Here is a 23838-nt window from a genome sequence, read left to right as displayed (position 1 = left end):
CTCCTTATTTTCCATGTCCTTAACAGTTTTATAAGTTTTATAAGTACTGGCCCGGTGTCCACAGTTCCCAGTCCAAGTAGTGGACTTTAATGAACATTAAGCCAGGTTTCCCATTATCCAAGGACACATTAGACTAGAATCCAGATGGGCAAGTGTATTTAGTAAATGTTTTTAGGAGACTTATTTTGATAAATTAATAGGAAAAGTTTGTTTGAAAAAGAGGGAATGCTTTTTAATTGGTATATCAATCATTTGAAATTGGAATCTTGAATTACTTAAGACTGTTTTCCTCCTATCAGGCATTTTAAACATTCTCCCTGAATATTCTGTTTATACAATTAATAAAGGCTTTATAGGTAATTCAAAATTAGGTTTCACTGTGGCTCCTTCTGAGTCACATAAATTTCCAGATTGATATTTAAATTAATGAAAGTGTTTTTGGATACCCTATATTTCAGTTTTAATATATATGAACACAGAAGTATATACAATCACATATAAAAATACTCACTAGGAGTCATGAGGCACTATGCAATAGTGGGAAATCCAACACTTAGGTTCCCCATAGACTCACTGTTCATGCCTATGCATTAAATGAATAAACCTTTGATTGGCTAATCTATTAATTCCAGCCATTTAATGATTAATGAGGATTGCTGAAGGAATGAGTGATCTATGATGGTGATCAATATTCATCATGAAGATAGCTGAAATGGACACCTGCCACATATTGATGTGGCCTAAATCAGAGAGTATACTGAAAACCCAGGCAGACCCTGTCCTGGGCAGAGGATTTGAGATAAAATTTCTTCCTTTTAGAAGAGCATTGTGGAGTCTCCCTCCCAACCTGATATATCCTGCTGTAGGATCCAACCTGGACCAGTTCTTTCAAATTATAGATCATGTTATCCCCCACTTCCCTTTCAGTAAAATGCTCTTGCCCAGCATCTTAAGGCCTACATCTGACTTCCAAGTTAAGCTTCCTGATCTACTGATGGATATTTTTCATTCTTTTGAGTATCGTTTTCATCAGTGGTCTTTTTTTTTTTTTTAAATTTTTTTTATTTATTTATGATAGTCATACAGAGAGAGAGAGAGAGAGAGAGAGAGAGAGGCAGAGACACAGGCAGAGGGAGAAGCAGGCTCCATGCACCGGGAGCCCGACGTGGGATTCGATCCCGGGTCTCCAGGATGGCGCCCTGGGCCAAAGGCAGGCGCCAAACCGCTGCGCCACCCAGGGATCCCCTCATCAGTGGTCTTATACCTATCTTGCCTTAATTTGGAAAAGGTCTGATGATTGCAGATACACATCTCATTTAGTAGATGATGTCCCAAACTGAAGGAGTGGGAATCTGTAGCATCTCAGTGGTAGGGAAGATGATGCATTTGGGTAGGTGGTGCCTATTGCTGCCTCCAAACCACACATACACACCCAGTGTATTGGTGTAATCCATGAGAGACCTCTCTGTGGTCCAGAGTTTACAAGTTGTTTTCCACCTCTACCCCAATCTGAGAAAACTAGACTTAATGATACTTACTTAGGTCTACATCCTGGGGAAATTACAGAGAATACCTGGGAATGTGCTGAATTTCTTGGAAGTGAAGAACTAGCTCAGAATCAATATTGTGTCACCTTGGCCCCGAGGGAGGACCGCTATGGGTCTTGTCTTAACCACCACCTCTATAGAAAATCACAGTTTCTCTTAATAAAAGTTTAAGAATTCAGGAGTGCCAGAGTCCCTGGATTAGGCCTCAAACCAAACCATCATGGAAATTATGAAAAGGCCAGACAATTGTGAAATACAGGGTTACCTGTGAAATTTGTCCCTCCTTTTCTCCATAGAGCAAACAGAGGTTTGCGCCTCATCTCTGAAACAATCACATTCTGACTCGCCTTAGCATCCAGGGCACAGTGGAGAAAGACAGAGGGGAGGAGGTGGGATTTCCAGCCGCAGGGCTGGGGTTGGAAAAGCTCAGGAAGATAGTGGAGGAGGTTGGCCTCATGCAAAGAAAAGGCGACTGTGGCGAAGCCAACCAGCTAAGCTGGCCAGCAACCTGGAAGAGGTGGGGCACAGGCCCCCGCGCTCCAGGAGTGCCCCGCGCCTGGGGGCCTCCCTCTCTCACTGGCTTCAGAGCTGCTCTCTTGGCTGACAAGATCTCTGACGAGAGGCCGCCAGGGCTTTTCCAGCCCTCTTAAGGGCAGAGGCTGTCTATCTAGTCAAGTATGTTTTTAAACTAGTTGCCATGGAAATATGTTTTAAAGGTATCTAACGCTGCCAGGGGAACCTGACTGGCAGGAGGGCAAATCAGGCTTTGATTTAAGCTCCCGATACAGTCTGTGGAGCAATTTCGGAATAAGCGCGCGGCACCGAGGCTTCAAGCTGTTTGCTGGGTTTGCAGGGGAGGGTGTAGCACGCAGGCGGGGCGCGGCGGGGCGGGGCGCGGCGGGGCGCGGCGGGGCGCGGCGGGGCGCGGCGGGGCGGGGCGGGGCGCGGCGGGGCGCGGTGACCGCGCCCGAGGGCCGCACGCCCTTGCCCCTCGCCCTCCTGCCCCGCGCGCCGCGCTGCGGCCGCCGCGTCCACGGAGTGGACGGGATGTAAAGTTGCAATCAGCCTCTTCGCAGCTTTCACGGGAGATCTGCTGCGGGAAGAAACCAAAGTCATTGGCCGAAGTGACAATCTGCAGATCAGAAGGTTTGCGGATTATCTGTGGATTTCACCTATGATTTCTGTGTGAGCAAGTGATCATTGGGCATTGGCTGCATGTGGCTTAGTAACATCAGCTTTGAGGAAAACACCCTCGTGAATACGGCTCTGTCTATAATGTAAAAGTGAATAGATGTCTAGAAACCCTGATTTTTAAAATAAATCTGTGCAGAAAGGCTGGCCATTTGGGCCTTAGAATGTTTATTGTGACATAGATCGTCAGTTTGGCTATAGAGATTGCTCAAATTCACCTGATTGCCAGATTATTAGCAAAACCATACATAAACAGATTTAACAAACAAATAAGAAACCAGAATGGAGAAACTTCCGAGCTCTGCCTAAGGCTCTGATACAACATATATATTGTCATATATATATTATGATCTATATATGTATATATATGGACACACATATGGATGGCGGGGCTTTTTTATTACTTTAATTATTGTCTCTCAACAGTAAAATGGAGATTATCTTTCTATAACGCAGTATTGTAACAATGCAAAATGAGTTAATATCTGCAGAGCATTTTTAAAATGGACATCTTATTTTTGATGCTGTTATTTCTACCCCTACCCTTACTGTTGAGGGTGATCATTGCTAATTTATCTCTTGAGAGGTAGACGTCTAGACCCAAAAGGCTGTGCACCCTCTAGTGATTCATTTTTCCAATGGGAATGATTCTTGTTCCTCTCTTTTCTGGGTAAAATACAAATTAGAGACTTCTGGGGAGATTCTTTACTTCAATTAAGAATCACCTGAATAAGGTATCCTTTAGCTGTTCCTTTAGAGAAACTTGAAAAAAATTTTTGAATAACTTATTTAAATACATTAAAATGAAATAATGCTTAAAATTCAATTCTTCTTCAGTCTCCCTGGACACCTTTGGGGGGCTCAAAGGCCAGATAGGGTTGGTGGCTACCACATGGGGCAGCACAAGTTTATCTGTCCTTTATGAGCAATATAAGAGATTTTTTTTAATGTAATAGGATACAAAACCTTTATTGATAAGGTTTCAGATTCTACTTTGCAACTAACCTTTAGGAAATCAGTTGTTGAGTTTGGGTTCAGTGGACAGGATATCCATAGTTGTTCAAAAAAGCTATTAAAATACTCCTCCCTTTTCCAACTACATACCTGAGTGAGGCTGGGACTTTTTCTTTTTTTTTTTTTCAATTATTTTTACTGCAGTAAAATACACATAAAGTTTACCATCTCAGCCGCTTTAAAGTGTACACATTCAGTGTTACTAAAAGTGGTATTTAAAGGTGGTTTTCACCCAGCTTCTGACTGCCAAGGATCACCGAATGGCAGCAGCATAGGCCTTTGTAGTTTTGGTGCCTGGCACAGCAATGCCTTTTCATTCCCTGCTCTGGGAAGCCCCCACCCACACCCTCAAAGCACAGGCACATCCTCATACCACTATGTCTGCATGCAGCCACAGAGCCCTCAGCAGGGAGTAACTCTTGTTTATTGAGCTTCTAATAAAAAGGAGTTCTATCAAATCTAATATAGTGAAAACTGCAGTCCTAAAAGTTCACTTAAAGTACCCCAGATGTAGCTTTGCACAGTGGCAGTATCGTAGCCAATGAGGTTTATCCGAAGTGCGATTATTGCTAATTGAAAACTAAAGTACCCTAGATGTATGATGGTTTATCAGAATTCTTACATGGTGCTCAGATAAAGCAGCCCTTTTAAAATATAATTTTGTTAATATACTATTCTGGAAAATTTTAAAGAAATATATAATCAAAATATTGAAATGATGGAATAAAAATTATTGATAAAGGCTTTTTTCACTTAAGCAAATATCAGTGCAAATGACAGTTACTTCAATGAAAAGCATTATGCTTTACTCATCTAGACTTTGAAGGACCTGCCAGTTCATCTGCAAAGAAGTGCATGGATAAGCATTCATATAAAATATTTAAATCACCAGTGCATTCTTGTTTATGACATTTCTAATCCATATAACTCATGTACCTGAAATAAACATCCTTGAAAAGAAGAGCAAATTAAGCTCATGTAGGAAGACAAGTGGGTTTTTATGGTTTGTGCCTTTCCTTCACATGGCCCTCTTTCTCCTTTTCTGATCTGTGCTTTGTCTCCTTCCACCATCAAATGTTTTCCAAAGGTAGCAAATAGAGGTGTGAGCACAACTAGTGGTAAAAATGAAGGTCTGGATTTTCTGCATTAACCAACTGAAATTCAGCTTGTAATTCAGCTTATGGCTCTGACTTGCGAGCTTCCTAGGACTTGCTGCTACTGCCTGTCATAAAGATCCAGATCCAAGCTGTGTTCTCTACAATGCACCAGCTTTGAGATCATGGGGTTTTGCACCCCAGAACAACACATATACCACATATGCCTCTTCATTCTCTCCATTTCACAGATGGCAAAACTGAAATTCAGGGTTCCTTATTTACAGACACACTGCTGAGGAGCAAGATTTAATCCCAGATTTTTCTGGCCCAGAAGACCTGTCTACTGACCATCCTGATTGTCACTCTGCAGGTGCTAGGAGAATTATTGCTAATTATTATGTAAGGGCCTGCCTCTTCCTCTTCCTCTATGTTCTCATAGGGATTATTTGTCCCTAGACACTAGAGATTTATAGTCCATCCTGGGATTCCTTGCCCTCCAAACTACACCGTAAGATATCCAAAGATGCCTGTGGGTTACCTTAGTCTTTGATAGCCTTGCTGTGAGCCATGGAGTGGGGGCCTGACTTGCTGTCAAGTGGTAGACCCCAGGAGTCTGCCTGCTGCAGGTGACAAGGTCAGCTGCCACTGGAGCCAGTGGTGAAAACATCAATTTTACAAGTTTGGGGAAATTAGGTAAGTCGTTAATTAAATCTCCACAGCAGATAAAATAACTTAAGTGCTCTTGAGAATGAATCTTTGCTTTCCTTTAAGTTCATTAAACTATTTAAAATTTCAACAGACACTACTTTAGGAATCACATTTTCGACCTGTCTGCAAAGATTTAACAGTTTCATTATTTTATTGACACAAGTTCCAGCATTCAGAGACATGCAACTCTTGATATTTCTGCACTAATCAGTATGATGAAGGATGCTATAGATTCATGATCTTGTGTATGACTTAACAATTTCCTTGGTTTCTTTACAACCGTATTACATATCTATTTCTGGAGGTTATAATACCTACATAGAGATATATGTTCTTGATTACCAAGAAATACATACTAAAATGCATAGCAGCAGGGAGAGAAAAATGATCAGATTGTTTAAATTTAGTTCTTTTTGCTACATTTAGTGACAAGTTAATTATTGTTTGTTTAAATAGGGTCCTCTACCTGCCATGGTTGTCTCAGGCACATGGAAGTGTTAAGTAAGCTTGGTTTTCTGGTATTAAAATTTGTAATGTTAAAAGTCACATACATTCGTTGGGGGAAAAAATTGCATTTATCACCAGACTGTTAAAATAATTAGCTCTGGGGGCGCCTGGGTGGCTGAGTAGGTTAAGTGTCTGTCTTTGGCTCAGGTTGTGATCCCAGCATCCTGGGATCAAGCCCCTCATTGGGATCCCTGCTCAGGGGAGAGCCTACTTCTCCCTCTCCCTCTGCTACTCCTCCTGCTTGTGCTCTCTCTCTCTCTCTCTCAAATAAATAAATAGAATCTTAAAAAAAATAAAATAATTAGCTTGGGATAAAGACATTCAACCAGAAACAGAATGAATGGTATTGCTAAATTTTTATACTTGTTGCAAACATTAGCATCTGGTCTTGACTCTTTGGAAATAAAATTTATAACTTACTAAAATATTTAGTGAGCACCTACTTTGTGCCTGGCACTGTTACATGGTGGTTAATTGAAGGACTATTAATTCTTCTGTGAAGAGGCCAAAAACTCATAAGAACATAACAGATGCTTGGTTAATGTCATTTGAAACTGAACACTAAGAGAATGGGCAAATTCCAAGTGAATGACACCAAAAGCTAAAGTCACCCCCTCTCCCCCACCTCAAAAAAGTAGCCTATCTTATTCTGCTTAGCCAATAAGAATTCTTTGTTTTTTTGATGTCTGCCCTCTTTTTAGGCTTTGGTTTTACAGATGCAAACCTCTTCTTCTTATGAGCCTTAAAGTTTCTATAACATCTGAGTACATTCTACTCTTGGTCAACCTACCTCAGTGGGTCCTGGATCACTGGAATACAGCCTTGAAGCTTCCATCCAGCAATCATGGCTCTCCTCCATCTGACCCCAACCTCCTTTCCAGCCTCTTCTCTCACTGATCACCTGCCTCCACTTTATACACAGGCCGGCTTAGGACACTTGCTTCTCCCCAACCCCCAGCCCGGTCCTCACCACTTGCTGAAATCGTCCCCTCAACACAGAGTGCCCTGTCTCCTCATTCTTGCCTGCAGAAACCTGACCCATTCTCTAAGGAAGACTCCAATACTTGCTGTTCTGAGTTCTGATAAGGCTTTTTTTTTTGTCTATTTTATGCTAAATAGTCCCTGGCCTATGATGTTTCATTATTTGAGTACTTGTCTTAATTTTGTGTTAAATTGTAAATGTTCAGGTGGGCTCTATGTCTTCATCTCTGCATCCCCTGGTGAACTCCATACCACAGTACTTGGTAGAGATATTTGGTGAACAAATGAATAAATGTAGGGCCTTAAAACTTCAGCCCTATGATTCTAGTTTGGAAATGACATTGTATATATTTAAGTCTACCATCATGCCTTGCCTACCTGCACCTATGCAAAAATGTTCATGTACTGAATTTTAGAAGTGCATTGAATTACCTAGGTTGTTTCAGACAAGTAGTGGCCGATTGTATGTCTTCCTGGGAGATCCCTATTTATGTCAACACCTACAGGGATTTTGGCCTTTAGGTGTCACAGATGGAGTGACATGTCATCTTTGCACTATGAAACATGGTAACAGAATGGCCGAGTGCACAGCTGCTCCCAGGGAGAGGTAGCTCAAACGCCTTCTCAGCCATACTCTCACCGCTGTAAACCTGCTGAGGGACTCTATCTGTGTACTTCTCAAACTCTTTCTCCTGTCCATGAGGGAGAGAATTGGGCATTTACTGGGCCTGCTAGTCAAAAATAAGGAAGCATAAGTGTGCCTTCCATCTTTCCTTTTGGTATATCTCTATTCCCTTTCAGCATCTAACTTCTGAGGCTACGTCTAATTCATAACATGGTGCTGGGAATAGGAATTAACTTAGTATACTGCCCTTCTCAACAGTACAAAAGATAGTATTTCCTAGAAAGCAAGGTTTCTCTCAGGATAGCATTTCAATCTTAAGATACCTTGTGGACATGTCAATATAGTTTAGCAATTACACGTGACCCAGGAGAATACATACTAAGTCAGTTTCCTTATTTATGAAATAAGGAAATATTGGCCATAATAGTACCTTCTCAACGTTGTTCAGAGGATTAAATGAGATGTTACTTCCGTCAGGAACTGGGAAGTCAGATTTTACCCTACACGTAATCTGAGGAATTACCCTGCCACAGTTTCATAGATGCTGGTAGAAGATGTGAGACTCTGGGGTCAGAGACAAAGTATTTTATGACTCCTAGAAAAAGCAGTAGTCAGAGTAGCAGCATTCTCTTATGCTGGTTTCCAAGACCAGTTTCCATACAAAAACACCTGTACACATACAGTGGGCTGCCTTCTAGAAGAGCTCTGAGCTTAGAGAGTCTGAATCTTTTTAGGATGGGCAATAGCATGCTTAGTAGTTGTTTCAAAGGGAGACATTATTGTTATTATGTTGGACAGTAAGCATGGATGCTCTTTGCTCTGGAAGGAGACAGTATATCCAGGTTCCGAAGCTGTTTGCTAGACAAATATCTTGAAAAATAATCTGAAACAGCCAGTGCCTCTGCCTGAAAGTCATGTAGCAACGTGAATGCCCCAAGAAGACTTGACTTAGAACTTGTAAAGCACTTATAAAAACATCTGGCAGAGGGCAGCCCCGGTGGCCCAGCGGTTTAGTGCCGCCTGCAGCCTGGGGTGTGATCCTGGAGACCCGGGATCGAGTCCCACATCGGGCTTCCTGCATGGAGCCTGCTTCTCCCTCTGCCTGTGTCTCTGCCTCTCTCTTCGCTCTCTCTGAATGAATGAATAAATAAAACCTTAAAAAAAAAACATCTGGCAGAGAATTAGTACTCAAGAACTGTGATTGTTACTGTTATTAGGTCACAAAGAGGATTCTACTTCCTTAAAAGATGACTTTGTTCAGTTACTAATCAAAAAAGGAGAAAGCAAACAAATCATCATGCATCTCACATGTTTCAAAAATCCAAATATATGTTCTTTATTTATAGATGTTCAAACCAAGTCAGACACCTTGAGAGGAGGTTTTGTTTTTCCTGCCAGTATATTTGGTGTTGGCACTAATTCTGCACATATAATACTCTAGCTGCTTGTTATCTGGGAGAGAATAAATAAATTGGGGCCACTGCCTATTCATTGGAGAGTCTGATCTGTCCACCTCTGAGGTACTGCTCATTGCTTCATTATGCACAGTCATGGCTTATTCTTTTTTCTGCAGACTGGATGTGGTGTGGTCCATTTCCTTCTAAAAATAAATATGCATCTGGACATTTTGTCTTCAAAATGCCATTGGGTTTTTCCATTAAGTTGAAATGATAAAGGATGATTTTGAATGGAAATAGAAGCATCATTTCAACAACTTGATGAGCTCTGAGTTGCAAGTTGGGTCAAATCAAGACAGAGCTAAGGGTCACACTTGCCCTAGGAGTGAGTGCCCACTCTTCTGTACCTTGAATAATCCTTCCTTCCAGAAAGAATCCTGCTATTCTCTGAATGACCAGCTATCTTATCTCCAGGAAAAATGATTAATTTACACTACTCTTACTTATGCCTAGCATCTGGTATTATGTGTCACACATAATACAGGCTCAATAAAAAATTTCTTAATTTTTTAAAGATTATTTATTCTGGAGAGAAAGAGAACATGTGTATGCACAGGCATGCATGCAGAGGGGAAGGGTAGAGGGAGAAGGAGAGAATCCCAAGCAGACTCTCTACTCTGTGCAGAGCCACAAGCTGGGCTTGATCTCGGGACCCTGACATCATGACCTGATCTATAATCAAGAGTCCAATTGGCTGAACCACCCCGGCACCCCAAATTTTTTAATTTTTTGACTAAGAAGTGGGGGATCCTATGTACTCTCCCACCCAGGCAGTGTTTGAACGTGTATAAAAATGGCACTGCTTAGATGAAAGAGGAGAGCCTATAAGAACGAATTTCCATGACATTTCAAGTCAAATGAGAAAGATACTTTGGGACACGGTTGGGGGTGGATTGGCATTCTTGAAGTTCTTTGAACCTCATGATAAGAACTTTCTTGTTTATATCAGGAGATCATCCAGAACTGGCGCTTCTCAAATGTAATGTGCATTTGAATCACTTGAGGATCCTGTAAAATGCACATTCTGTTTCAGCAGATGTGGATGGGGTCTGAGCTCTTGTATTTCTATCAAGTTCCCAGGTGACCTGGAGGCTGTTAGTCCACTGATGAAAGTTTGAATGTTCTGGATTTGGAAAACTTTGCTATGGGGGCTTGAGGTGGAGAAGGGAAAGTAGGGCCTCTGTGGCTGCTTGACTTCTAGACAGAAGGCACTCTGCAGGCTTTACCTGGCCCTGGCAGTCTCCCAAGAGAACTCAAGCCCCAGTGCTTACCCGATGTTTTCGTACACCCTCCCAGCTGAATTCAGAAAAGCAGGTCAGGATAAGTGGTGGAGGAGGGAGGGGGGATGAAAATAACCCTAGACAGCACTGCTTCTGTGTTCCAGCACACTGCGGCTGGCACAGCTCGGGGCTCTGAGAGCAGATGGCAGGCGGGCAGCATCCCGTGGAGGAGCCCCAGGCCCTGCTCACACGCCCTTTCCCTCGGCAGCCCTCACACCTCTCTCCTCAGCTCCTTCCCAGGATGAACAGAGAATCAACTGACAAGCAGACTGCTGATTATTAATCACATTCCCAACTCCTCGTGTCCATGCCCAGACACCGAGTTGGCAGAAAACAGCCTTGCTTTAGAGCAACCTGCTACGGCATCAGACGGAGCCAGCCAGTCCTGTGATGTCAGACTTCGAGATCTTGGGTGACATCTCTGGGCTCACAGTGCAGGAAGCAAAGAGGCCAATATGTTCTCATACAATATATAGCTTGCTTCCCAAAACAAAACAAAACAAAATAAAATACAAGTAATTTCTGGTATGGTGCCTAGAATTATGATGAGGTCAACTGAAGTCAATTCAGCAGTTATCTGCAGTTTGGGGTAGTTAGCCAAAGTCTGATCAAGGTAGATGGGCCAGTTTTCTCCTCGGATTCAAGAGCAGAGAAGTGTCCCCTGGGCCCTGGCCAGCTCGCTGCCTCCCCTTCCTCCCTCCCATGGCTTTCCTTCCGTGGCTGTGCTCCCTCATACATGCTGAGGCACCACTCCCAAGCCAGGCCTGTCGGAGTGAATTCCCTTCTCCCACTTCTCACTACCCTGCCATCCCCCTTCGATTCCTGATGCTAATCTGGCAAGCAACCTTGCAATAATGTTTTAGCGGGAATGGTAGCACAATATGTCTTCTGATATGCTTCACACAAATAATTCTGTGTTGATGTTTCTGGAGGAAGGACCGAAAGCTGGGGGAGAATGGGTCCAGAGTGGAAGTACCGCCTAATTTATGTAGTCACTCAAACAAGTGGAAGGAGCACCCTGAGGGACCAGGAGAGTCAAGACCAGCCTGGAGCAGGGAGGACAGTGGGTGCGTAAGCTGCTACTAGCACGTCTCACCTCAGGGGTACTGGCAGGTATCCCGGTTCAAAGACCTTATGAAACAGGGTGACGGTGAGTGGGTGCATGTTTTTGGAATTCCTCAGATCATCTGGAGCAGATGAGTGTGCTCTGTTGCTATCAGGGGATAGTGTGCTTGAGCTAAAGGGCTACTGAAATTAGTGACGATCAGTGAGAAGAGATGTTTCCAACATTCCCATCCTCTTTACTATCCACATCCTCCTCCTCTGCTGCCACCTGTTCTGGTTCCTCAGAACTCCAAGGCAGACAGTTTCTCTCCTCTCAGAGTGACATCTTCCTAAGTTCCACACTACCTCAAATTCCACTGGGACTCCAGGACATCTAGTGCCATCCTAGGACCTACTTACTGGTGTGTGGTGAATACCAGTGAATTACCAAGCTGACAGAGATGCAACACAATTTATAAGGTTGAGTGTTTTATTTTAAAGTTTGTTCTCCTAAAATGTGAACAAATAGAAAGCTTATCAAGAGGAGGGGGAGAGAATAAAAAATATCTATATATGGCACATATTCCTTCCATTTTATGTGTTGGGATCTAGGAATTCTGTTCACCCTTAGCAGTATTCCAGGATTTTGGTCAGTTCTACATAAAGTCTTAGGCTTCATGTGGTGGTCCTAGTGGGTACTCCAAAGAGCCTTAAACCATTATTCCTGCAGACTCACCAAGTATGGGATTCACACTGCTTGCATTGAGCTGTATCACACTTGCCCCGATGCACTGGGGAGACTCTGTATGCATGTGTGCGAGAGGTAGTCCTGACTTGGCTATCTGCTCCCTTGCTCGTAATCTTGCAGTTAAGAGGGTGCCTATAGAACCAATTGTATTGAATGCCATTTCCACCACTTACTATCTGTGACCTTGAGCCAGTTACCGGACCTCTTTGTGCTTTACTCTCTTCATTTATCAAGTAAGGATAATAATAATAAGTTGTTACGAGAATGGAATAGGTTAATTCACATGAAGCATTGATTTAATCTCTGAGCAAAGGTTTCTCAAATGACAAATAGTTTCTTACAAATATTAGTAAGTGTATGTGAAATCATCTAGCTGATTGCCTGCACATCTTAGCAGTATATGAGGAAGAGCTATATTACTATTACAATGTAGAACCAGTAATCATACTTTATAGTTGAATGGTAATAGACCAGTACACTTCCAGGTGCCTGCTCTCTGTCAGGCCCTCTGGTGGTCTAATGTAATTTACTCATTGTCTTTACACATATGTTAAGAGTTGGGAACACTTTGCTTAGAGAGGTTGAGTCATGTGTCCAAGGTTACTGAACTAATAATTGGGAGAATAAGGATTTATACTTGTGTCTACCAGATCTTAAAGATACATATTCTTTCTTCTATACCGTAATGATTTTTTTTTTCAAGAAAGAATATGTTTTTTGGACATAAGATCCAGGGGCTGACCTTCATTTCCTGGAAATCTGGTGAATATAGAAGTCTTCCTTTTTTTATTGGGGTCAACTGTAAATGTCTACAAACTGGTTTCAGCAGTCTATAGAAAAGGGATGAAATTGACTAAATAGCTGATTTTGAGAAGAATGGAAGCCTGAGCATGGAGTAAAGTGAGCAGAAGAAAGCTGTGGGACAGAGAGATAGGGTGCCCAGGGCACATTATGACTTCAGCATTTGCATTATTACTGCATGTCTTGTGACTGCTCCATAGCAGGTTACACATATACTTCCAGACATACAGCAGGCTGTGTGGTTCTCTAGGGTTTCCAGCTTACATGGTGCAGGAAGGCGGATTTCTACAAGCCCAAATCCAGGGCTGCTTGACATTAGAATTGAGACTGAGGTGCAATTAGTATTTGGGAATTTTATGATTCCATTTTCCATTCACTGCCTCCATCAGACTGGGAGAAAGTTTTTATTTTCATCTTTCTGAAGTCAGGAGGAATAGGTAGAGAGCAGGATTGAAGCATTCCTTCAGAATTTTCTGATATTACAATATAAGACCTTGCAATTTCCCATTCAAGCATAAAATGTAAATAAACTTTATAAGAACATGTCTAATCTGGTAAAACTAACAGATTTGGAAAACTCCCCATGGAGACTTCCTTACTCCAGGCTTAGAGCATCCCTTGCTATCTTGAGCAATATTTTTTAAGGAATCATTTATATATTCTCCAAAGTTTTCTTTACTTTCAGATGCCCTCAGGGAAGCATTGCAGGTTGGTAAGAAGGAACAGATTGCTCAGATGGCTGTTATATTCGCTTACAAATCTACTTCTCTTTACAGGAAGGAAAGCTTTTTGAGGGTAGGCCATGTGTCATATTTATCTCCTTATTCCTAGCACTTAGCACAGTATCTGGCATATAGTGAACATGTAGTGTTTATTGAATGAATGAATGAATGAATGAATGAATGAATGAATGAATACCCAGGTTAGAAAAGAGAGTGAGCTGTGTCCTGTGACTATAATACGTCAGATATACACTGGGCCCTTCACTCACTTGATATTATGTATTCTTCACAACAATCTCAGTTTAGATACCAATTTTCTTTTTATAGATGAGAGCAGAGATTGCAATTCCCAGGGCTTTGGTAGGCAGGGGTTACCTCCAATAAAAGAAGGTGGCCGGTAGGGAAGTTTTAGGGGCTCTGGAAACCTGGAGAAGAGATACTCAGTCTTAAGGGGGCAACCTAGTGGATGCTGTGTAGGAATATGAGCCCAGTGTTGTTCAATCTTCTTACTTTACAAATGAAAATAGAAATCTAGATGTTTTGGTGCAATCTCCCAACTCTAAAGTCTTGATTCACATGTGTTTAAAACAATGTGTGATCCAAGGGGATCACATCTGCTAGACAGTTTTGGCCAGAGAGAATACCAGTTTACAATCACTATCAGTAGAGACAGAGAAGTTAAGTAAATGCCTGAGCTAGGTTTCTAACTTCCAGTTTCTCAATACACCTTGCTGCTTTCTATATGCATCATTAATATGTGATAAATTCTTTGAGACATTATTTTACTTTCTAACCAACTTAAGTGCAATTCCTACTTCAATTTTTTTTTTCTGAGAAATTTGGGTCCAGGCATGATTTCATTCCTTTGGTGAAAAGGTTGATTTTAATAGAGGGCTATGACATAAGGGTCACGGGTGATCTTTATTCCTGTGTTGCCCTAAGGTAATTGTCACTGCCACTGAATTCCTGTTCCACTAGCAAAAGAGCAGGCCAGCTGTGCGGTGGGAGGGACAGTTTCTTGCAGAGGCACACAGAAGATCCCTCAGCTTATAAATGGAGATTGGCTCAGAATTTAAAACCAAGACTCTGACTCCAGAGCCTGTTTTCTTAATTCTTCTTCCCAGGATTTTGAAGGACCTCACTCTCATTTTCATCAGGAACAGTGAAGAGAGTTAGATCCTTCTTCCATATTAATTCTTCCATCTTCCAGCTAATACCATTTATCTACCCACTCACCTCTCCATGCATCCACCCCTCTAGCCATCCATCCATCCATCCATCCATCCATCCATTCATCCATTCATCCATCCATTCATGTATGCTTACATTTACTTATTTGCACCTTAACTACCAAATGTGTAACAATTCCTTTCGGTAACAATTGCTTTTATATCATCATGAGCCTCATCACAGTGACTAATTTCAGAGAAAGATTTGAGGATCTGGACTTAGAGATTGGCATTGAATGTCGCTGAGCAAACAACAGACAGATGTTAAGAAGAGCTCTGCTGTTTGGGGTGGTATTTTCCTGGAAGTCTGTTAAGGAGTTTTCCAACTAAAATTAACTTTGTAGCATCTGAGCCAGAAACACAAGCTGTGCTTCATTCCTATCTTCTATGTGAACTGTTGAGTACATGTGCTTTGCTCCATGAGTGTGTGTGTGCAAGGAGCAGAGATAAGACCAGACATAGAGGGGTGCCTGGGTGGCTCAGTTGGTTGAGTGTCTTCCTTCAGCTCAAGTCATGATCCCGGGGTCCTGCAATCAAGCCCCACGTCGGGCTCCCTGCTCAGGGGAGAGCCTGCTTCTCCCCCTTCCTCTGCCCCTCCTCACACTCCTGTGCTTTCTCTCTCGCGCTTCCTCTACTTCAAATAAATAAAATAATAATTTAAAAAAAAGACCAGACATAGAAAGTGCTTTGGAGAACAGTAAGGGGGGTGGGGAGTAATTGTATTAATTGGCGATCTCTCATAAGACTTTAGCCTAACATGTAGTTCACATTACAAGACTCAAACATGCTTTCTGAATTAAATTGAACTGAAAGCAGAAGCCGGTCTTTGCCAGGCTTCCTCCAGGGAATGTAATCACTTGGTCACCAGCAAGTGTGATTATAACCTTGGTTATCACACACCTGTCCTTCATTCTCAGGGAAACAACAGTGAATGGCATTGAGGGACCGTGGAACTAGCAATCAGAAGGCTTAACTTTTTATGAGGCTGACTCAACAGGCCATTTTTTTTTCTTTGTAGAGTCTCCCTTCCTAGGAGTGCTCCCTGAAGGCTCCACTCTTTGGACTCCACTAATAGATTTCTTTGCCTTTTGGCTTTCGGCTGGATCCGGTCAATGGTTGGGGAGAGGAAGACACAAGCAGCATGCCAGAGGAGATATGGAGGAGAGTTGGATTGATATTTATTTTCCTGGATTTTGCCACTCAGACTTGCTTTGGGCTGGTTGCAACCCTTGACTGAAGTTCATCCTCCTATTAGGGACTTCTGGGTATTTGCTTCCTCATCTTCATCCTTCATCAAGCCCTTACAGCTCCAGCCTTTTGCACTATCTCCAGTTATTTCTCTACCTTTGCCCATGCCTTTGTAATAATTCACTTTGTTAAATTTTCTTTGAATTATCCAAATTTCCTGCCACAAGCCCTCTGATACACAATCAGTTGGAGTTATGGAACCCTAAAGGAAGTCTTTTAACCTATTTATGTGTGATAGTTCTCCATTGAACGTTATGTAATACCAGCCTTCACTTTTACCAGGAAGTTGTAAAGGCAAAATGAGGAAGTAGAAAAAGGGGCTCTGGGAGGCTTAAAATAAAAAAAATAATTACAAAGTAAGGCACTAATACAACTTATGTAATGTCACCTCTTTATCTTTTCAGCCATGATAATTGGTAAAAGTAAACTGCTTAGTCACTAGTAATCCCCAGAAAATATATCCTATGCTTCTCTCTGGGATGCTTTTTATTAAGCAGCCCCTTGCTTTCCACCAGAAATTCGGCCAAGCATGGAAAATGTTGCACACAAATTCCAAACTTCATCAGAAGGTTCGCACACTTGGCTGGATGCCCTCTATTTTGTGGACACAGATATCCAACTGCTGAAACAAATGAATCACACTGGGAATCAGTAAGTGCAACAAAACCACACTTGACTTGTAGAATGCAACTCACCTGTGCTCCATATTTTGTGACCAAATTTAAGGAGGAACTTTCCCAGGCCTTCCAGGGTATAGCCTGTTCTGGTTTGGTTAAAACAATCCTTGAGGTGCCTCACTGCCCAAGATTCATGGTACTCTAGGGTGCACATCCCTCTGGGGCACTTCTTCATAACCTTTGGTGCAAGCCAAGGGCTGCTCTCCAATGGGTTTACACAAAAAGACAAAGATGAGTTTGAAGTTCCCAGTGAACACACTTGAACACAGGGGTTAAGCCTGTGTGCCCTAGTTTTTATAGTTCCTTTATCTGTGCAAGTGTAAAATGTATAAGGTGTAAGAGGTAAATATTTCCAGCTGAATGCTTTTTGCTCCTTCAAAGAAGAGAAAAGTGTCTATGGGCTGGGATTAGGGCTGGAGAAGAAAGGGGAAGTAGAATATGAAATTTTCTTGAACCTTTTTGCTATGGTCTCTATAGCAACTTCTGGGTCTTTGCATGGTTGTGCAATCGAGAGGAAAAAACAAAACACAAACAAACAAACAAACAAACAAAACAGCACAAGAGGGCCTTTGACCTATTGGCACGTTCTGCCCTCTTTATAGAAAGGTTCTAGGCCAGGCAGCTTGATCTGTGCATAAAGGCCTCCTTGACCTTATCCCTCTTAGGCTGGGCATTGCTATCTGATAGCCTCCATGTTGCTCCATGGTAATGCCCTATGACCACTTAGTTTCTGAAGTAGTCTCTCCCCATCACCCTATCTCCCCTCTTCTCTCTAGCTATAGCAGCAGTGGCCCAAGTAGGGAGGATCCTATGTGTTCCTGGTCCCTTCAGGCTTCTTGGGAGAGACTGGTCCCTCTCCTGATAGTTGCAGCTTCACCCTGATGATCTGGACTAGATGGAGTGAGGTATGGTAGAAGCTTTCGGAAGTGGTCTGTCAGCTTGTCTAGAATAGAACCTCTGTCAGGGCTGTTTGCTTCCTGTGGCCTCTCCAACTGGCAAGCAGGCGGAGTCTCACCCTTGGCAGTTGGCTCCCATCCGCCCCCTGTTGGTCTTTACATGTTATTTTGTTTTAACTTTTAGCGGAGACATGAATAGCCACAAAAACCATATGGATTTGAAATATTAACTTTTAAAAGTGACATTTTAGTTTGGTCATTAAAATCCAGTATCTCAAAGACCAGTTTCATTAAGACTCTCCATTTTGCTGACACCAGATGATTTAAGCCAAGCAATTCCCTCAATTCTAGGAAGTTGAATAAATCCAAACCACTTGGTTCAATACACAATTCCCTGTAGTTTTTCTTGCAACATCTAAAACGTGTTCCCAAAACAGAAACTGATTCAGGATGTGGGTTCTTTCCTGAAACTGGTTACTCAAGATCTTGGTGGCTTGATGCAAAACATATCTGAGAACTGACTTGAAGCCAACATTAGTCCTGGTCACTTTCAGCACCACAGAGCAAGATTTTGTGCTCAATGAGTTCCCACCGCTGAAAACTGAGTGTGTGAGTTAAAAGCCACCAGTCATAACCTAGAACTACTTTCCCTATTTTAAGGATACCATGCAGGTAACATCCCAAGGCCCTTCCTAAAAAGCAGACAGATAGGTTAGAGGAAACTGTGAAAGTCTCTCTGGTTCTGGAATAGAGTATGTCAGCTCCAGTCTGCTAATCCCCTTCTACCAAGTACACCTGACAGGATCTTTGGGGCTAATAAAGAGATCAGGGCAAGCATATGGCAGAGAAACATGTGACTTTGATTATAAAACAATACAGTAGCTCCCTATCTCCCTGCATCTCCAAGAGATAGTGTTGGTGTATGGGAGCAGGAATATAGGATCCCACTTTCCTATTCCTCCCAAGTGGGTAAAGATAGGAGTCTCATGGGCCTTAGTTTATAATGAGCAGAGCCCAGGCCCATATAAATACTCACAGAGGGTACACATTCTTTGCCTTTGTCTATGCAGCCATTGCCCTTGTGAACTAAAAGAACTTGAGAAAATTGTAACATTCAACAACTGGGAGATTCTGGAACCATGTGGTTTCTTTCCACACACGCAGGTTCTGCATTGTAGTCTGAACAGTGACTATCACTGGCCAGAAAGAAGCTAGAGGAATCATTATGGCCATTTTTTTAATATTTCTCCTTTCTTGATTCCTGGTGCCATTTACTGTCACAGATTCCATCTTGACAAAAAGGAAGATCCTGAAATAAAATTTTGGAACTTAAAAGGAGAGCAGTGTTCACAAATCTTTGGGAGGTACCACTACAGGAGGTTGGAGGCAGGAAGCTTATTAGATAAATTTCCTCTCTTTCTTTAAAGTGATAATAAGAGGGATGCCTGGGTGGCTCAGTGGTTGAGCGTTTCTGCCTTTGGCTTGGGTCATGATCCTGGGGTTCTGGGACTGAGTTCTCTGTCCAGCTCCCAGTGGGGAGGAGCCAGCTTCTCCTTCTACCTGTGTCTCTGACTCTCATTCTGTGTCTCTCATGAATGAATAAATAAAATCTGTAAAAAAAAGTGATAATATGAAATTGAAACTATTTACAGCCTTAAATAAACCTTCAGTTCAGGACACTGAAGCATACATAACACATTTTCCTTAACTGAACAATGCCTAAGCAGGCTTTCTGGAGATTTTATCACACCACATTGGTGTGATTATAATTAAGAGGATTGGCATAGTTAACTCCCTGGAAAAAGGCTTGATCTAGGTTAACACTTTAATATGAATAATTTTTTCCCTAATTAAAAAAAAAGAAAGGAACAATGATTTTTCAGTGTACGTTCTTGTCTTCGGCTCCACCTTGCCGATGTATTCAACCTTACATCTTTGAGTCTGTTCTCATGTGTGTATTCAGAGCATATATATTAAATATGCAAATTATCCCTGCCCCTTTATTGTCCTGTTGTGACTAAGATGTGCAGAGCCTTGTGGATGGATTGCCTGTTCTCTTTTGCTAATGGTTACTTTGATACCCCAGTTTTAAATATTCAATACTTGCGTTTTGGAGCTTTTAAGATTCAACTAACAGAGTGCTATACTTGGGATATGCATTATCATCTGAAGAAGAAAAACATGTGACATTTAGGAAACAAATTTGGACCCTGGGGGTCCTGGATTAAGCTTCCTGAAAAGCACTATTTCATGGGCTGACAATCATCTGCCTTACACATGAACATTTCCTCTGTTGCTGAAAGAAAATGTGTGATTACCAGAGGAAATGTTACTTTACATGATGTACGGGTGATGTGGGAAATAGGCACGTCCGCAGAAAGAAACATGCTCCCAAACATGCCTGCCTCATCTGTGCTTCCTTAAGAGCAAAATGCCCTTTTGGGGAACAGACTTTTTCCTAGTAGCATTTTCAATGACTCTCAGCTCTTCTTACATTTAGCTTTGACTGATTTCAGACTTTTCTTGTCAATTAAAAATGACAAATTTTGCCTCTTGCAAGGCAGACAAGTAATCAGCTAGTGTGAACTATATAAGGTTCTAAGATTTGGAAGAGATCAGAGTCATCCTGAAAAATTCCTCTGACAATTCCTGTGAACTGAGGGTCATCCAGAGGAACATCTGACATCTTGCATGTGGCACTCAGGCATTCTGAAGAGCCATTGGCCTTAAGAAAGTTGCAGCAACATTTCCCTAGTTTGTCCTTCCTTCCTGGCTCTTGGGAAAAATGGACAACTATATCCATGTTTGCCTACCCACTCCCCAGACAAACCCACATTCAGGATAAATGTTTGTCCTTTTTAGCTTTTATTTTTAGAGGCATGTTGCCTAGAAGTAATATCCATTTTCTGGTTATTCATTTTGCTTTCGGGCTTCAGGGATGTTGATAGAGAGGGTGGATCTAAATAATTGCTTCCCCTCAGCCAACTCACAGAGGGTATCCTGGAGCCTTTTACATCCTGAAGGCAAGTGAAAGTTATGTGTCGTTATGTGTAGCAATTATTTTCTGTGTTGCCGTTCCATTCTCAACATATGGATGTGTCAAGAGGGTGACTGTTTATCATCTGGAGGTGGTGGTGGGAGCAGATATGGGGGCAGATGTGGGAGCAGACGTGGAGGGAGGTGGGAAATCCCTGGTTCATCTCTTCTACCTCTAATTCCTTTGAAATACTCTGACTTTATAAGAAGTAGATTTCTTTGCATAGTCAAATTGATCTGCCTTTCTCAGATATTTTCCTGAGTAGAATTTGCACTAAGATGGGCTTAACTAATGATGGAAAGAATGTAATACACTTGTGAAAACCCCTTAATCTTCAGGGGAAAAAAAAGGAATCAGATGCATAGGGGCTTTGTAAGTTTCATTTCTCTCGGCTTCACTTCCCTTCATTCACAAAAAATTGATTGCATGCACATAAGGGAGAGAAGCCAACCTAACATTTCTACAAAATGCAGCATGCATTGCTCATGTCCATAAATGACAGGATAGTGAAGTCATGGAAAAATGGAGCTGCTTTTAGTAAACTTTCCAGCTGGTGAAGATAGTTATATGCATAATAATCTCGATAATGAAAGTAACAATAAATAATTTTTGAGTTCTTACTGTGTCTAAATCCCATTGGCCAAGTTTTTTTTTTTCCAAATGTTTTTATACACATTCAGTTATTCAATTGCTCCAACTATCATACAAGGCAGTTGCTATTATTCATCTTGTCATGTCTAAAACAGACCTCTGGATTCCACCTCCCAAAATCTATTCTTCCCTAGGACTTTGTCTTCTCCGTAAATGATACCACTAACAACTCAGCTGCTCTGGCCACAGACCTAGAAACAAGTCATCTCTAGTTCATCTCTTTCCCTTTGACTCCCACATCCAATTTGACAACAGATTCTGCCAAATATAGCCTCAAGTTTCCTAACTTAGTCTGTTTGATATGATTCCTGTTTGCCTCTCAGACCTCACCCTCCTATCACTCTTCTTGCTCACTTCCCAGTTGACACTGGCTTTTCTACTCCTCAAATGAGTTACGTTTGTTGGAAATGTATACTTAAGGTATCTTGAGATCTTTCATTTTGTTTATAGTCCATTGCCATTAGCCTAAACACCATTGCCTCCAGCTCAGAGTATATAAACACTCTCCTCACTGGTCTATATGTTTTCACTCTCACTACCTTACAAAGATTTAACAGTAAGAATGAGCCTTGAATCTAATCATGTCACCTCCCTGCCTAAACCTCCCATGGCTTTGCATTGTTCTTAGAAGAAATCCGTATTTCCTAACTTTTCTGCCTGATTTGATTGTTGCCTGTCTCTCACAGCCCCACTCCCCGCCCCCCCCCCCCCCCCCCGCTGCCTCCCTCACCCTCTGTGTCCCAGATATACTGATCTTTTTACTCTCCCCTTGCATACATTGCACTGTTTCTACCTCAAAGTTTTGAACTTACTATTTCTTCCTACTAGGAAAGACTTTTCCTGTTCTTACAGGACTGGCTCTACATAATGGCTATAATTTTACATTTGCAGATGAAAAATTAACAGTAATCAAAGAGCAATAATGTATGGCCACATTGGCTCCACCATTGGAAGAAGGCAGAGAGACAGGTCTAGGAGGAGTGTTGTAGCAGCAGGTTGTAAAGAGGGTGATGGGATTTTGTGTGAGAGTTGGGTTGAGGCTTAGGGCAAAGCATCTTCTGGGAAGAGATGGTGTGCATTTTTCTCTGATTTGGTCATAATCATCATAAACAAGTAAAATACTAATGTATTCACATTGCCTCACTTATTCTGATGGCAACATTGTGTGGAAGGAAACCTGGGGTGCAGAACTAGCAAGTCAGTACGAGAGATGAGTTACCCCCACAGTTAAAGAAACCTACACTTAAAGGGATGAGTTAAGCATTGTCCTAGGTTAAAAATTACCTGGCAGGTACAGAATTTCACCCCAGAACTGCCTGACTTCAAAAGAACTGCTGCCCGCCCCTCCCAATAATGTGCTGGCTGATGATATGCTCCCACACCATTCTGTCTATAGCATTTCATCTGAATCACATAATTTAACATAGGATTAAATATACTTTTCCTTAATGTTTCATGTGGATACATTTTGCCTTATCAACACATTTGTAAGGTCCTTGAATCCAAAGACTGGTCTTTCATAGTCCGTGGTACGTAGAAGGCTCTCTAAAAGAGATTTGTTTTTTAGGTAACTATATTTCGCTTGTATCTCTAGAGACATTTGGCAAGTTGTTATTAAAGACATGCTAAAGTTATCAGTAGCTATACTACTACTTCGTATGCAAAAAGGATACTACATAGAATAGACTTCTTAGGACAATAAGTTCAATTTAAACAGAATGAATTTTTCGTTTATATGAGTGAACTTACATAAACACATAAACATACATATTCATCCATTCTGTTCTTAAATCCTTCACAAAGGGCTTTCTTAATGGAATCATAATAAATCATAGTTCACATTACCATAGGTGAGTTGGCCTTCTACAATGAAATGGGAAGAAATAGGAAGATAGAATATAATATTGGAATTATAGTGAGAGATAGACAAGAGGAAATTCCATTCCTCAAACTCAACTAGTCTGGTGGCTCCTGGTTGTCAGATAGCTGTTTATCTTAAGTAACCCATGATAAGAACCTCTTTCTTTCTTTTTATTTTTAAAGATTTTATTTATTTATTCATGATAGATATATAGAGAGAGGCAGAGACACAGGCAGAGGGAGAAGCAGGCTTACTGTAGGGAGTCCGATGTGGGACTGGATCCCAGGATCTCGACCTGAGCCAAAGGCAGACGCTCAACCACTGAGCCATCCAGGCATCCTGAGAAGCTGTTTCTATTCATATCCAGCATGTCTGAGTTATCTGCACTCTCAGTGGGTGACAGGGCAGTGGATTACCCAGGCAATGCATTACTTTGACCAGGTGGTCATTTACATTTGCTAACTAATTCATTTAATATTTATGAAACTCATATAAACTTGGTCTTGCCTGACCACCA

At 41.7% G+C, this 23838-nt stretch overlaps 1 long non-coding RNA gene and 1 pseudogene across 1 annotated transcript; both read left to right on the top strand.

Annotated features, from left to right (window-relative positions):
• The first annotated feature begins 2513 nt into the window (after positions 1-2513).
• LOC140593887 (uncharacterized) lies at positions 2514-19768 on the top strand. The gene is made up of 2 exons (XR_011994254.1): positions 2514-2693; positions 15970-19768. It is a non-coding gene; the product is annotated as an uncharacterized lncRNA (long non-coding RNA).
• LOC112918730 (U4 spliceosomal RNA) lies at positions 4265-4389 on the top strand (annotated as a pseudogene).
• Positions 19769-23838: the final 4070 nt, after the last annotated feature.

Source organism: Vulpes vulpes, chromosome 9 (assembly GCF_048418805.1).
Source record: "Vulpes vulpes isolate BD-2025 chromosome 9, VulVul3, whole genome shotgun sequence".
NCBI classification, from domain to species: domain Eukaryota; kingdom Metazoa; phylum Chordata; class Mammalia; order Carnivora; family Canidae; genus Vulpes; species Vulpes vulpes.
Note: the sequence above shows the minus strand (reverse complement) of the source record. Positions and strands in the feature narration are given on the sequence as shown.